The sequence below is a fragment of the Rhinolophus ferrumequinum genome, chromosome 11 (assembly GCF_004115265.2).
Source record: "Rhinolophus ferrumequinum isolate MPI-CBG mRhiFer1 chromosome 11, mRhiFer1_v1.p, whole genome shotgun sequence".
NCBI lineage: Eukaryota > Metazoa > Chordata > Mammalia > Chiroptera > Rhinolophidae > Rhinolophus > Rhinolophus ferrumequinum.
Genome location: NC_046294.1, coordinates 50,947,978 through 50,962,900, shown reverse-complemented (window position 1 = coordinate 50,962,900; position 14,923 = coordinate 50,947,978).

The window sequence follows — 14,923 nt, the reverse complement described above, 5'->3', positions numbered from 1 at the left end:
CCAATTAAAAAAAAAAATTGACAACCTAAATATCTTACAATAGGAGGATCTACATAGCCTACATATCTACTCAGTATATATTCATTTAAAATAAGAATTATAAATAACATCAAAGAATATGCTTATGATAAGTGGAAAAAGCATATATATGTGAATATCAAAAACAATGGAAGTTGGGTGGCTGGTTAGCTCAGTTGGTTAGAGCATCGTGCTGATAACACCAAGGTTGCCGGTTCAGTCCCCACATAGGCCACTCTGAGATGCACCCTCCTTAAAAAAAAAAATAATGGAAGAAAACATGCCAAAACAATAACAGTAGTAGAACTAGGATGATTCTTTTTCCTTTATTTTCCAGGTTTTCTTTTAGGTATTTATGTTATTATTATGATTTAATAACATTTTGTAAAACTTCTTAGTATCTTCTTAAGAATACTTCATTCTCCTAAGTATGGAATAGAGCCAAATAAAGAAAGTGCTACATCATTGGACTCATGATTCTGGTTCAGGTCATCAGACCTCAGAGTTAGAACCTCAGAGATAACCAGTTTAACCCTCCATGATACAGAAGAGGTGTCTGAGACCCAGAGGTGAAGTGACTTGTACACAGGACGAGGGGCAGCTCTGATTGTCAGGCTCATATTGCCTACACTGATTTAACCAATCAACTGAGATTTGGATTTTGGTGACATTGTTTGATTTCCTTGAAAACACATCCTCAAGTTCAAGTTGATTCAACGTCCCATTACTAATTCAGATTAAAGCAGCTATTGGGAAATTGTTTTTAAAAGAATATTTAATATCATGGCCCTTTAGGTCCTTCCTTTTCGCATCCTTGCACATCTTTCTTTGTAAGCAACTTAGTGAATAAATGCAGAGGAAGCCCAGATCTGGTTAAATTAAATGGACTAACAAAGTCTCTACTTCTTTTGGGTATCAGCCTCCTCTTTTATTCAATGAATAAGTGTGTCAGGCTCCATGCCAGCCAGGCCCTGGAGATAAGAAGATGAATAAAGTATAACCATTATTCTCCTGGAGCTCACAGTTGAGGGGGGAAGTTAGATATAGGAAAGGCATAGCTCTATATACGACTATAGGAGAACCCAATTAACAGAATGTTATAAAGGTGTTTAAGAAGTGGTCTAGGATCAGGGAGAAAGGTTCCCACCACAGAAGGCTTCATAGCAGAAATAGCATTTGGGCTGGGCCTCGTAGGGTGAACAGGACTTGGCCAGGCAGAGGAATGAGGAGAGGGTATCAAGAGTACCATGGCATACAGAAAGACTTTTTGCTTAAATGAGAAAATAAAATACACCTGTGGTGGCCAAGGTTATTTTGTTTTGACTTACACATTAGACTTCAGTTTGTTCAACTGGGATTGAGAAATTTGGTTAATTTGCTGTAGCTCCTCTTTCTCTTATGTCTCTCTCGGTCTGATCGTTCCCTTTGGAAGTCTTCTTCATATATTTGCACCTAGAAAATAATAACTTGCTGTTACTGTTAGCTTCCTTTTATCTTAAGCCATTTAAATGATGCAGGTGTTATGTGGGCTGTTCCGTCGGAGGCTTTTCTATCCTCTTTTCATAGTTCTTCATGGTGGGGCTCCATCCTAATACATAGGACTACAGTTGTACCTTTTGTTTTCTTTAGAATGACAGTTCTCAACTTATTCCTCCATGAGCATGTATTAGGAATTCAGAAGTAAAGTAACAACATAGATATTTATTTAAAAAATTCCCCTCAAAAAAAAAAAAGTATCATGGCATAAAACTAAAAAAAAAAGTATCATGGCATAAAACTAAAAAAAAAAAAGTATCATGGCAGAGGAAGTAGGAAAAGCAAAGGGGTGGAAACATAAAAGGATGCATAAAATGGTAAGTGAAATGAGGGATGTTGGACTCTCAGTGGTCCTCAGCTGGGAGTACTTGTCAGAATAACGTAGGGAGCTTTACCAAATTTCAGAAGATTGTGGGGGCCGCCAGATGGCTCAGTTGGTTAGAGCACAAGCTCTCAACAACAGGGTTGCTCGTTCATTTCCTGCATGGGAGAGTGGGCTGCGCCCCTGGCAAGTAGATTGAGGGCGGCGACTGGACTGAAGGACAACAACTTGAAGCTGATGGATCCTGGAAAAAACACAGTTACACAATAAAAATTTTAAAGAAAGGTTTTTTTCAGAAGATTGTGATGTACACTCTTAGCGAAAAACTACAGATGACCACTGAGGTCTTGACTATACCCTAAAAGTTTCTGGGTTTGTGATTACCACAGTACCTCACAAGAAACTACCAGACCCAATAACAAGTTATTACCATTTAATCCACGTTGGAAATCAAGTGGCAAAAATACTGTCTGTGCTCTGGAAGGTAATTTGACACTGATTAATGACTTGATCATTAGAAAGCCAAAGGGAAATGCAAATGAAAATGGAAATACATAACCTCACACAATGAGTTTTCCCTAGTTCATTTCTGAAAAAAAAAAATTTGGGGGGTTCACCCAAGTGCTAAGGCGCCTCATGTGAGGAGCTGATGATAATCAGTAATTATCCAAGGTGAGATCCAAGATGTTTCATAAAGATGGAAATAATAACCCTGTCAGAAGTGGAAATCAGCTATCATGGGGGAGGGTCTATAAATCCAAACATAATATCCTGCTTGTCTTCGCCTCAGAGAGTTTCCAGCTGTTTATGACGTTCTGTGATTTGCCAGAGATGAAATGCATTTTTAAAAACTCCAGCCAGCTGAGCAAAAGGCTTGGAGCGGTATTCTCTTTCAAGACACACTGAGCACTTGTGAAGACTGCGGAGAAATGGTCGGTGTCCGCTTTCTTGTCAGTTCCGATGAAGATCTTTTCCTTGCAACCCTAGGGTTAATCATTAATCTTTAAGTGAGCTAGTGGAAGACCAGGTCAGGTCTCTCTTGGGTGGAAAGGGCACTTGTTGAAATGTTATGGGCTTTAAACTTATCACATCAAGGCAAGCAGTTCAAATCAAGCCTTGTTAGAAGCAGAGGCAATAAAGGAACACACACTTATGGGGAGCCCGGGGAATATATGTGTTGAGAAATGACTGTGGGAAGGAAATGGTCCAAACAACACTTGAGTGACTACGCACACACACTGAGCTGAAGTATACAAGACAATCAGTGGTGACAGCCGTTCTCACCAGATTAATTAGATTGGAGACTCCTTGAGAGTAGGGACTGAGGTTTCTGAGCTCTGGATCCCCCGCACCATTGAGTGCATCACTGAATGGCGTGTTGAACCCGAGCAGACAGTGGTGTGGGCATGTGGCAGTGTCTTCCCAGGCATCCCACGTGGCCCAAGATGCCACAACTAAGCCATGCACCTTCACACCTTGCCTTGGGGCTGTTCTCCTCCCATTCTTCCTCTGCCTGGAATGCTTTTACCTCATACCTTCTTCCACTCCTTTGCCTTTTGAGGCCTGTCAACATCCTTTTCATTCTTTAAAGGCCATCTCAAATGTCTTTTGAAAATAATTTTCCTAGCACAGATGGGAGCAGGGCATGCTCTTAGAAGTCAGAGAGATCTGGGTTTGAATCCCAGTTCTACTGCTTTCAAGTTCTTGAACAACTTACTTCAGTTTTTGTGCCTCAGTTTCCTCCAGATGGGTTTTGGGGATGATTTAATGTAATAACTTATGTACAGCGCTTACCTCAGTGACCAGCACAGAATAGATGATCGAGTAACTGTTAGCTCTCTCCCCTCGTTAACCCACCTCCGTGAAACCCCGCTTGGTGCTTACTCAGTGTTAGCCCCTCTGTCTACACACTTTAACACCTCTTAGACTTCTTCCCCCATCCCAGCACTTCTTATCAAGTATGATTGCTCCCTCCTCTGTTCCATGGTGCTTTGTTTATGCCTCTTTTCTAGCACTTATTAGAGGCTGACGTATGCTATAACTCATTGTTTCCCATCTCTTTTGGCTGAAAGTGCTTCAAGGGCAGTATCTCTAGCAATTAGCGTAGGGACTAGTTTAGGATAGACATTCCATAAATGGTTGTCTAATTGAAACAGCGTTTCTTCCAGCTTTCCAGGAGGCAACGCGAATATGCAGCAGGTCTTCTCCCAACACGTGCTGAATGGTCTAAGTAGCAAGGAGGAAATTCCCTGGCAATTAAGTGGTTCAGAGTTGATTGCTGTCTGTCCAGCCCACCGGAGCAGAGCCCCCACTTCCAGATGTCTTCGTTTCTCTGACTTCCAACCCAGCCCGGTCAGAGGAGCATTCCCGAATGGGTAACCCAATATACCTTTTTTTTGCTGATCTGATTAGAGTGTGAAATACTTTCTTTGGAGAAAATGCACAAGAGCAAGGCTTTTCTCTGTTTTTGCAAATAACAGAGAAATAAGGGAGAAAATAAGACAGAAAATAAGGGAGAAAGAAGAAAATTGAAGCCAGAAGGAAATCTATCACATCCCAGGAGATAAAAAATACATGTGTCATGTGGGGTTTCATGCGGAGTCTCTGGTCCCACTCCCCGCATAAGAACGCAGGACATGGTGAGGCCAAAAAGGCACAGCCACGGAGCCACAGATAGGGGAGTCACGCCACTATAGTCTCGCTAGCGGCTGGGTTGGAGATACAGGAAGCAGGAGCCACACGATCCACAGCCTGCAGTCTGCTTCTCTGCCAAACAACCCCACAACCCACGCTTGCTAGCTCAGCCATGGCAGTTATATCAGTGGCTAATGGCTAACTGGTTACAGCTAATGGCCAACTAGTCACAGCTGATGGCCATGTACTACCTGAGCCAGCACCTTTCCACGTGAGGCTGAGAGCCTGGAAACTGCTCTCCTGGCTCTGTCCCCACAACATGTAGTCAATGTAACAGAGATCACCTGGATCAAAACTTCAGAGCCTGAGCCATAGAGGACTCGATACCCTTGCACTGATCCTAGGTGTGGAGACAGAGTCCCAGAGAGCAGTTTCCAGACTCTCGGCCTCACGTTGGAAAGGTGTTGGCTCGGGTAGTAGATGGCCGTCAGCTGTAACTAGTTAGCCATTAGCCACTAATATAACTGCCGTGGCTGAGCTATCAAGCGCGGACTGCAGCTAGCAAGTGGGCTTGGTTGGTTGGCAGAGAAGCAGACGGTAGGTTGCGGCTGGCAAGCAGATTATATTGTGGATCCTGTTGATCCTACTTCCTGTGTCTTGCCCGGCCGCCAGCGAGACTTGGGTACAGGAAGACCCCTTGTTGGGGTACTGGCAGATGTTTGCTTTTGTGTCACAAGTCGCCATCGAGAATATAGTGGTATGACTCCCCTATCTATGGCTCCATTGGGTTTCTTTTTGGCCTTACCATATCCTGCGTTCTTGTGCAGGGAGTGGGACCAGAGACCCCGCATGACACCCTGCATGACACTAGGAAAAAAATTAAACAGAAACAAGAAAGCAAAACGAAACAAAGAACCACCTCTTCCCAGAAGCTATTCTTTGCAGTGATGTCTGTAGCTACAAAGAAATAGAAGCAACCTAAAAATTCAATGCTCTCCAACAAACATGTACTGAACTCCCAAGTGTAGAAGCACTGGAGTTATGGAGATAGTGCTGAAGCTGACTTCTAACCTTAGTCTGTTCTATCTACCCAATTATTTTCATCCTTGGGAAAAGGCACAGTATTTTAGGCAGTGTCCAGCTAAGGAAGCAGAACGACTATGAGTTATGGGATAAGGATTTACTATAGGAATTAGAACTTATACAATTGTGGGAGGAGCTGGGACAGTGCAGCTCTGAAACCGAAGGAGGCAAGGACCAGTGGAGTCACCAACAAGCCAATCCCAGAAGAAGCCACGCACACAGCTGCTGTGAAGGGGGAGCTGAGGGAGAAGTCTAGGGGAGAAGTCTGAGGTCCACAGCCAGATGTCTGATGGTGGGCCTGGAGCTCCTATTAGCCAGGAGAGACAGCACTTGGGAAAGCTGGATATGGAGTAGAGGAGAGTGAAGATAAGCTGGAATCTACTGGCACCTCCATGTCTGTTGTTGCTGTGATTCACCCTCACCATCTTCAGAGAGCAATAGCTGCTGTTTCCCATCTGCTTCTTAAATCTCAAGTGACAGTGTTTTTAACCAACTTTAGTCTAGAACCATGCAGCTGTAGCTTAACCAAGCTGACACACATAAATGTCCTCGATCACCATAAAGTCATTTTTATCTTCTAATTTTCTACAATGGAAAAAGAGTGGGTTTTTAAGTCTGAGAGGCCTGGGTTCTCATCCAGGTTCTGCTGCTCCCTCGCTGTATGACCTTAGGTAACCTACCATTTCCGGGCCTTAGCAGATCAGGAGCTCTTCCTCTGTGCTACCAGGCCTCCTGTGCTTCTTTCTGTTGTAGTATTTATTTCATTTTCTTGTCATTATCTATTTATGTGTCCATTTCCTCCACCAGACCACAAGCTCAAGCACAGCGATCGTATCTGATTCCTCTCTATAGTTATGGCGCCTAACAGTGTCTGGCACAGAATAGGTGTCCAATAGATGTTTATTGAGAAACTAAATCCTTGAAATGGAGAACAGAAAGTCATCAGACAATCAAGCTGATAGTGGAGCCCAGTACTAAGCCATTAAGGCGCTGAGACCCATCTCAGTCCCGATCACATCTCAGCACCCTGTAGAAACAGGCTCCAGACACCCTACCTTGTCCACGGCTGCTATCTTAAACCATCCCACTTCCCAACCTGTTTAATCATCCTGATTTCTGACTCCTGGGCTTGTATTCTGTTTATCACCGGCTATTATTACCTCTTGGACATACTACTTGAAATGTTCAGGCCTCTGGCTCTCTATCTTGTTTGAATTTTCATTTCCCCCCCGATGAAACGATTTTACTTTCTTTGTGTATTTCTTACTCGCCTACCCTAGGTTCTCAGGTCAGAGACTATGAAAGTCCTGCCCTCAAGTTCTCAGGCTACTGCAACCAGAAATTCCAGTACAGTGGAAGGTAGGAAGTCTGATTGAAGTATATTCAGGGTAGTATGGGAGCATGGAAAGAATAAAGAGCACCTAATCATGAAACGAAATCAAGAATGAAAGTTATCCTAATCAAAGAGAAGGGTAACTTTCAGAAGTAAGTATAGTTTGATCTGAGTTTTGAGTAATTGCTTAAAAGATTTGTAGGCAGAGAAAGGAGGATGTGTATTGCAGATGGAGACCAGTAATGCCGTGCTGTGACGGAAGATCAGGGCGTGGGGAGCTGTAGGTGGGTTGTGTGGTGGGAAGAGCATGGAAGCACAGCTGGGAAGTGGAGGGAAATGAGCTAAAGTCAGGTCATAGATGGCTTGAGTTCCAAGCTAAGGAGCTTAGTTAGACAGGACTCTAGGGTAGAGGTGATATATTGTTAAGGATGATTTGGCCCAGAGATGTGCTTTCTTTGTCTCTCAAAATTTTCTTTTTAAATTGTTTTGACAACATTTTAAAATTGGGAGATTTCACATATGTAATGCAGGGTCTCAGCTCCCGCTCCGTGCACCAGAACGCAGGATATGGTGAGGCCAAAAAGGAACATCAACAGAGCCATGGGTAGGGGGTTTATACCACTATATTCTCGATGGCGGCTGGTCGAGACACAAAAGCAAACATCTGCCAGTACCCCAACAAGGGTTCTTTCTGAACCCCAGTATCGCTGGCGGCTGGGCGAGACACAGCAAGTAGAATCCACATTATCCGCAATCCACCATCCATGCTTGCTAACTGCACTTGCTAATCGCAATCCGCCCTCCACTTCTCTGCCAACCAACAACCAACCCTCTTGCCTAGCTATGGCAGTTATGTTAGTGGCTAATGGCTAACTGGTAACAGCTGATGGCCACCCAGCCCCAGCGGATTACCATCTGATTACAGCTGATGTCCATCTAACAACCGAGCCAGCACCTTTCCATGTGAGGCCGAGAGCCTGGAAACTGCTCCCTGGCACTCTGTCCCCACAACATACAATTCTAGATCTCCCGCCTCTGTTGAAAAATCAGAAGATCTAGCCACATGAGGCTCTCATTCCCGTATGAGTTAAGTGTTGTTTCTCCTTCTCAGATGCCATACGTGTTTTGTAATTTGTTCATCTCCACCACACACTTTTGTCATCACACTTGCACGCTTGTTTTTCTTGAAGGGGAGAAATACTTCTTGTGTGTCTGTGGAAAGTGGGGAAGTGGAGGTTAGACCACAAGAGCCAGGCATTCCAAAAAATGGGGAATAGCATGTTTCTTTGGGAAAGGGAAGAAACCAGTGCATCTGTTGGAGAACTGCAACTTTCTCTAACCCATCCCCTCCCTCCGTTTTTGTTACCTGCAAGGTTTGCTATATAAAGAGAGATGACTTCATGGGGCCCGCCTTACTTTTCATAAAACCTAATGGCAATGTTCACAGACCATCAAGAAGGAATCTGCTAGGCGTGCTAGTCTTAAAGAAGGTGCAGGAAACATGTACATGTCTGGCCAGAGCTTGTCAGAGCTAACACTGACTCTCAGAGCCTCACATAGGTGATGAATCAAGTAGAAAAAAATTAAGAAGACTCAGAAAAGAGCTTCTCCGTGGCTGAAAGGCAGCTAATGGCACTTCTTTGCAGCCAGTGACAGCATAGAGGAAATGCAGTGCAAACCCCCCACTTCCTAGATCCGGGGCCAAAAGACCAAGCTGCTCCCAGAAATCATGCAGAATTGGCCCAGGTTCTCAGTAAGACTGTTAACGGATCCTTCAGAACCCCCCGTGGTCCTCACATCTTGGACTGTACTGCACTTCCAAGTATCTAAGGCCTCCAGCCTTCTGAGGATCCTGGATCTGCTCTGAGCAACTCGCAGCTGACTGAGAGGAGGCTGCCTTGGGCTCTTTGGGGCCTCCGGTCTTCAATGGTGATTCTCTGCAGCTCTGCTCTGGCAGTCTTCCCTCCTCCGCCTGTGTAACTGATTCAGTTCTCTGGCTCTGTCAGCACCTCTGCTGTGTGCACCATGACCTGTGTGAGCCTCAAGCCCGGCAGGAACCCTGAGAGGGAGGTGTGAGTTTCTTCCCCAGCCTTTGAAGCTGCCTCTGTGCCGTATGCCAGACACTTGGGCTCCGCTGGTGGGAAAGCAGTGCCTTCACTAGGTGTTCAGGGAGAAGGGGTCCCCTAAGTCTTCAAACTGATCTCCCTGCTCCCCATCTTTTCCCACATCAATTCTGCTTGTACCTGCTGAATTAACATACTCTAAAGGATAATGCTAAGTGTGGTATGTTTCTGATCAAAAGCCTTATTGTCTCCTCATTTCCTACCAAATTCAAACCAAGTCATCAGCCCTGGCATGTTGGACCTTTCCCAGGATGACCCAAAGTCCGCTGGTCATGGGACCAAGGCCAAACCAACTCGTGTGTCTGGATCCCGTCACTTGCAGTCATCTTGCCCTGCATCTTGTGGTTGCTCTTCCCAATCCCCATAGGGACCATCATCGCTTAAGTACCGAACATTATGGACTCAAGTGTTTAGGAATTTCATCCCTGAATTTGGGAAGCAGTGAAATGTGGAAGAAAGAACATGATCTTTGGGGGCCAGACAGACCCGGTTCAATTTTCATTGTTTTGCCTAGTATGGTGTGGTTAAGAACTCTGGCTCCGGAGTTAAGCAGAACTGGCTTCAAATACTATTCTGCCATTTCTTATTTCTGTGACTTTAGACAAATCACCTAACTTCTCTGAGCCTTCATTTTCTAATATGTAAAACAGAGACAATAACACCAGGCTTTGACTTTTTGTGACAATTCAATGAAAAAGTACAATATCAGAATGTCATCAGCTGCAAAAACAAACAAACCAAAACAAAACAAAAACAAAACAACAACAAATAAAAACTCAAAAAACTCAAAATGGCTAAAACAATAAGGAAAATGTATTATCTCACATAACAAGAAGTCCAGAAGTGGGGAAGTTTCAAGATTGGCTAATTCATCAAGGACCCAGGTTCCTTCCATCTTTATGCTCTTCCTACCTCAGCTTATAGGCTTCTTCGAGCAGCTTTCCTTGTGATCACACGATGGCTACCACAGTTCGAGGCATCACATCCAGACACTAGAATATGCAACAGCAAAAGATCGTCAATTCTTTCTTTGGTGTTGTTTTTTGAAAAGTGAGGAAACCTTTCCCATGTGTTCTCACAGAACTCTGTCTCTCCTCTCTAAGCCTTTTCATACGCTATTTCCTCACGGATGCCCTCTCCCATACCATTGGTCCAAGCTGAGTCACACACCTGACTTTAATCAAATCACTGACCACAGGACATAGGATCACCATGATTGGCTTGGCCAGTCATACTGGAGATAGAGACCTTTTTCCTGATGGATGGTAGCTGAACAAAATGAGGATTTTGTGAGCAGAGAACGGGTGGGATGCTTGTTGGATAGGCAACCAACAGTGTCTGTTACAACAGACAAGAGTTTTGAACTCTTACTGTGTGAACTTATTCAAGTCACATAACTCCTAGAGCACTGATGTCTTCATCTGTAAAATGAGAATAGGATTATCTGATTTGTTGGATGGTTATAAAATTAAAGGAGATGACCTGTCAAGTCTTTGGTGCTTAATAAATGGTAGTTATTTATTACAGTTGTATATAATTATTGCCAGAGTACTTGGGCAGCAGGCTGAGGTCTCTAACAAAGGTTCCTGGGGTTGACATCAGCCTGGAAGGCTCAAAAGCACGAGCACTAGAAACAGTTCATAATGTTCTGTAGTTGTGATTGCGTGTATTAATTTGCCCAACCGTAATCCTTCAAAAACAGTTGCCCATGCTCAGTAGTTCTCCTTTTGTTTGCGGGGGCGGGAGGGAGGAGGTCGTGGGGGGGATGCCTCAATAATTTTTATTTAAATTATCTTAGTTTTCAGTTCTAAAATTTCCATTTGGTTCTTTATATCTTCTATTTCTTTGCTGAGACTGTCCACTTTTTCATTTGTTTCAAGCACGTTCATAATTGTTCCCTAGGGCATTTTTATGATGGCTGGTGTAAAATCCTTGTCAGGGAATTCCAACATTGTGTCATGTCAGTGTTGGTGTTTGTTGATTGTCTCTCCTCAATCAAAATCTCAAAAGGCTAAGATTTTCCTGGCTTTTGGTAAGACAAGTGATTTTCTATTATATCCTGGACATTTGGGATATTATTACCTTATGAGAACGTGGACCTTATTTATCTTGTTTCAGCAGGCCTCCACCGACACCATGCTAATGAGGAAACGAGGGCTCTACCTCTTTGGCACTGGGTGGGGTAGAGATCTGACTCCCCACAGGCCTTGCTGGCAGGGGTAGGGACCTGCAGACTGTGTGGAGTACAGCAGAAATTGTTGAAGAGGTCTGTCCGAATGGGCTGCCTGCCTTCTCCCTTCCTGCTCTCAGAGAGGAGCTTCATCTCTGCCTATTGGTGTTCCCAGGTTTCAGGCTTCTCCAGGACCCAGGATTATTGGCAAATACTTGAAGGTCAAGTGCTACTGCATACATGACAGGCAGAGCCCAGTTTTCTTCTTTGTGGGCCCACAGGAATGATTGGATGATGACAGTCTGGCATTTGTATGCCTCTATGAAGTCATGGTGCCCCATTGCATAAGTGCTCCTTAAATGAGCTGCGAACATTTCGCCATAAGGGAGTTCCAAAACTTGTTGACACTTCTTTTCTGGAAAGGCCAACTGACGTCATGGATTTGCAACATGAATATGCTTGAAAGACACCAGCTCCATACATCGTGCCCCATCTCGGGTGTCAGTTGCTTCATAGAACTGCTGCAAGTACTGGTTTATAGTGTTGTGCACCGTGGCGGCGCCCACCACTGGGCCAGTAGTTCTTCCTTTATGTCAGGAGATCCAGTAAGACGATGATTCCTGCTAGGTGGCCCACTCCCCTGGCATTCTTGCCCCGAGGGCATTAGAGGCAACCCCACCTCCCCTCTGAAGGGTTAGATAGCCTATGACCAACAACCCGTACACCACTATAGAGGGTGAATTCCTGCTCCTACACACTTGAAACACTTGAAGACAGTGATGATTCACTTCGGTCCAGTTCTTACACTTTTACAAACTAAGTTTTCCCCGGAGAGGTAGAAATTAGCTTTGTCCTAATTTTTACAGATGATGATATTGAAGCTCAGAGAATAAAAACATGGTGTGGGTCACACAGCAAGTTAGTGGCAGAGCAGTGATTGGAACTCATGTATCTCTGATGCCAAAGACTCATACTTTTCCACTGACCCATGTTTCTCTCTTAATCTCTCATTTAACCTCCTCTCTGAAGGCAGAGACCTTCTGACCACACCTTCCCCATTCCTGCACTGTGGTCTTGCTAGCCTCGGAATTCCTAGAGCACTTGCTTAAACCTCTCTCATTGGTTCACATTTTTGAGTACATCCAGTTAGCCAGGCCATAAGCCTGGACTCACCCTTGATCCTTCCCTTTCCCACATTCCTCATGGCTAATAGGTTACTAAGGTCTGTCAATTCCACCTTTCAAATAACCCTCAAATTGTTTCATGTTTCCCTCTTCCCACTACCACCACCACCCTGTTTCAGGCTTCCAACAATCTCCTGCCTGGAATAATACAGCAGCTTCTTAACTGCTTTTTCTACCTCCATGTCATCCTCCAGAAGGACATTTCTGACAGAGAAAACTAACCATGTCACTCATGCACTTCAGAGTCTCCCAGAACAGGTGGCTCTGCTCACCTGCACAGCTTCATCTTTCATCCTCTTCCCCTCAATTTCTGGTCACGGGTCACCTGGTCAATGGTCAATGACCTGCCGCTCCTGAGCAGACCACTCTGTCTCTACTCTCCCAGCTGTTGCCTGTGCTACTTCCTCTTCCGGGATTAATGCCAACCCCACTCCCATCCTGGACTGGAAACTCCCTCCTCATCCTTCCAGATGAAATTCAGGACAGCATTCTCGTTCTCCCCCTCCTACCCACAGCCTAAGTAATCCTGAAGCACCATGCATTTATTTTTATCATTGCATTGATTTCCCTGGATTGTAACTGTCTTTTACTTCTTTGTCTTTACCATTAGATTGTAAGACCATGAGTTGAGGGCAGGGTCCCCCAAATTATTCATTGATCCACCCTCAGGTGAGTAGTGTTGAAGTGTTATCACTCTATTGAAGTCTTATCAGCAAAAGGAACTATGCCGTTTCCAGTGAAGTTGCCATGGGTGTTGTGTGGAGCTGCAATTAACACCACAAAACCATTCACCCTCCTCCCTCTTCTCCCCCAGCCTCCCAGCCACAGCAGAATAGCACGATGACTTACTTCCTTGGGATATTCCCAGCAGTTGGAGCATTTGAATAAACAAACAATACAAGTGAGAGAGGGAAAGGTAGGCTCCCAAGAGAAGGATTGGAACTAGAGTTGGCAAGAGGCTGTGAATGCTTCCAAAGCTGATAGATGTCTGACTGGGAATTTTGTGTTTCCACATGGACCTTGACTGCCTCCAGTGTACTAGGCAGGGCTGGACATAGAGTCAAAGTGATTTGGAGGCGATAGGAGACCTAGATTCATTTGATTGAGAAAAGGTTGTGAATTTTTATGTTCTGTCTTTAAATGTAGGGGTCCTATATGGTATTAGGGGGATACAGGTGCCTTTATGCTCACGTATGTTCTCTCTGCTCTCTCTACCTCTTCTCTCTCTCTCTCACTCTCTCTGTCTCTCTCTGTCTCTGTCTCTCTCTCTGTCTCCACACACACACACACACACACACACTTCTGTATGCAAAGATTGATTATTTAAAGAAACACTCGATTACACTCTCATGCTTCACCAGGAAAGGAGATAGATAGAAAAGAGACTAGATAGATAGAAAAGAAGACTCTTTCTTCTTTCCTGGAACTCAGGAGGATTTAGGCATTCCAGAGTCTCCTATATGTCCAAATCAAGCCAAATGTCTGCATTACAAGTCTCAGGCTCCCATTCTTTCCCATCCATGCTCTAATTTTCATCTAAAAACCCTGGGTAAACTGTGACTTCTACTAACATTATAATTCTGCAGCCACAGGATCAAAATTTGGGTATGAATTTCAATTATATTAATATTTGTCCTGCAACTATAAGAAGTAAAAAATTATTTTAGAGCTATAGCAGAAGCTCTCAGCTTTTCTACATGTGCCTAGAACTTAGTTTAAAACTCTGAGCTTGTAATTTTCTTTTAATACACCCTCCAGTATAATCAGAAGAAGCCAACTCATCTCAAAATCTGTGTAGTCACAATTCCTACCATAAAAGTTTATGTCAGCAGGAATTTGGTCTCCCAAAGACTTGCCTTCAACAGGCACTTCATCTCAGGTATTCACAGGTGATAGTTTTGGTCACTCTTTTGCTGTTGCATGCCCTGGACTAGTAGTTATTGGGAGAGGCTATCCACCAGGGGCCCCAAGTGTCCCAGTACGTCCTTGTTGAATGTGTCAAAGTGCAAGGCCTAACCATGTTCTTACCCTGAGTCATTTCTGTAACTAGTCACAAAGACAATTAAGTGACCACAATGTGACTACTATACAATTAGTCGCGCCCCAGGGGAAGGAGACTGGCTTGTTGACTGCTTGCTATAAAAGGTTCTGCGCTCCTGGCCCAGGGTTCCTTAGTGTAACCTCATTGCATGTGTAGACACCATCTTGGCCCATCGCATAGTCCCATGGGGCTGGAGGGCAAGGAAACCAGCTCTACCATGCTATTACTCCTGCTGTTTGTGAACTAAACTCTCTTTCTCTGATCCACTTAGTCTCATTGTCTACTTTCAGCACCTATGAAGTGTGCAAGCCAACTTGGATTCCTGTTACTCTGTGCCATCTTCCATGAGGTTGGAGTTCTTCCATGACACAGTATCCCATTTTCCACTGGCAATGAGGTCATCCCAAGCCCAATCAGGTCATATAACAATCCCAGATTCTCACCTTTGTGGGTCAGTTTCCCACGACCACTTTCCGTAT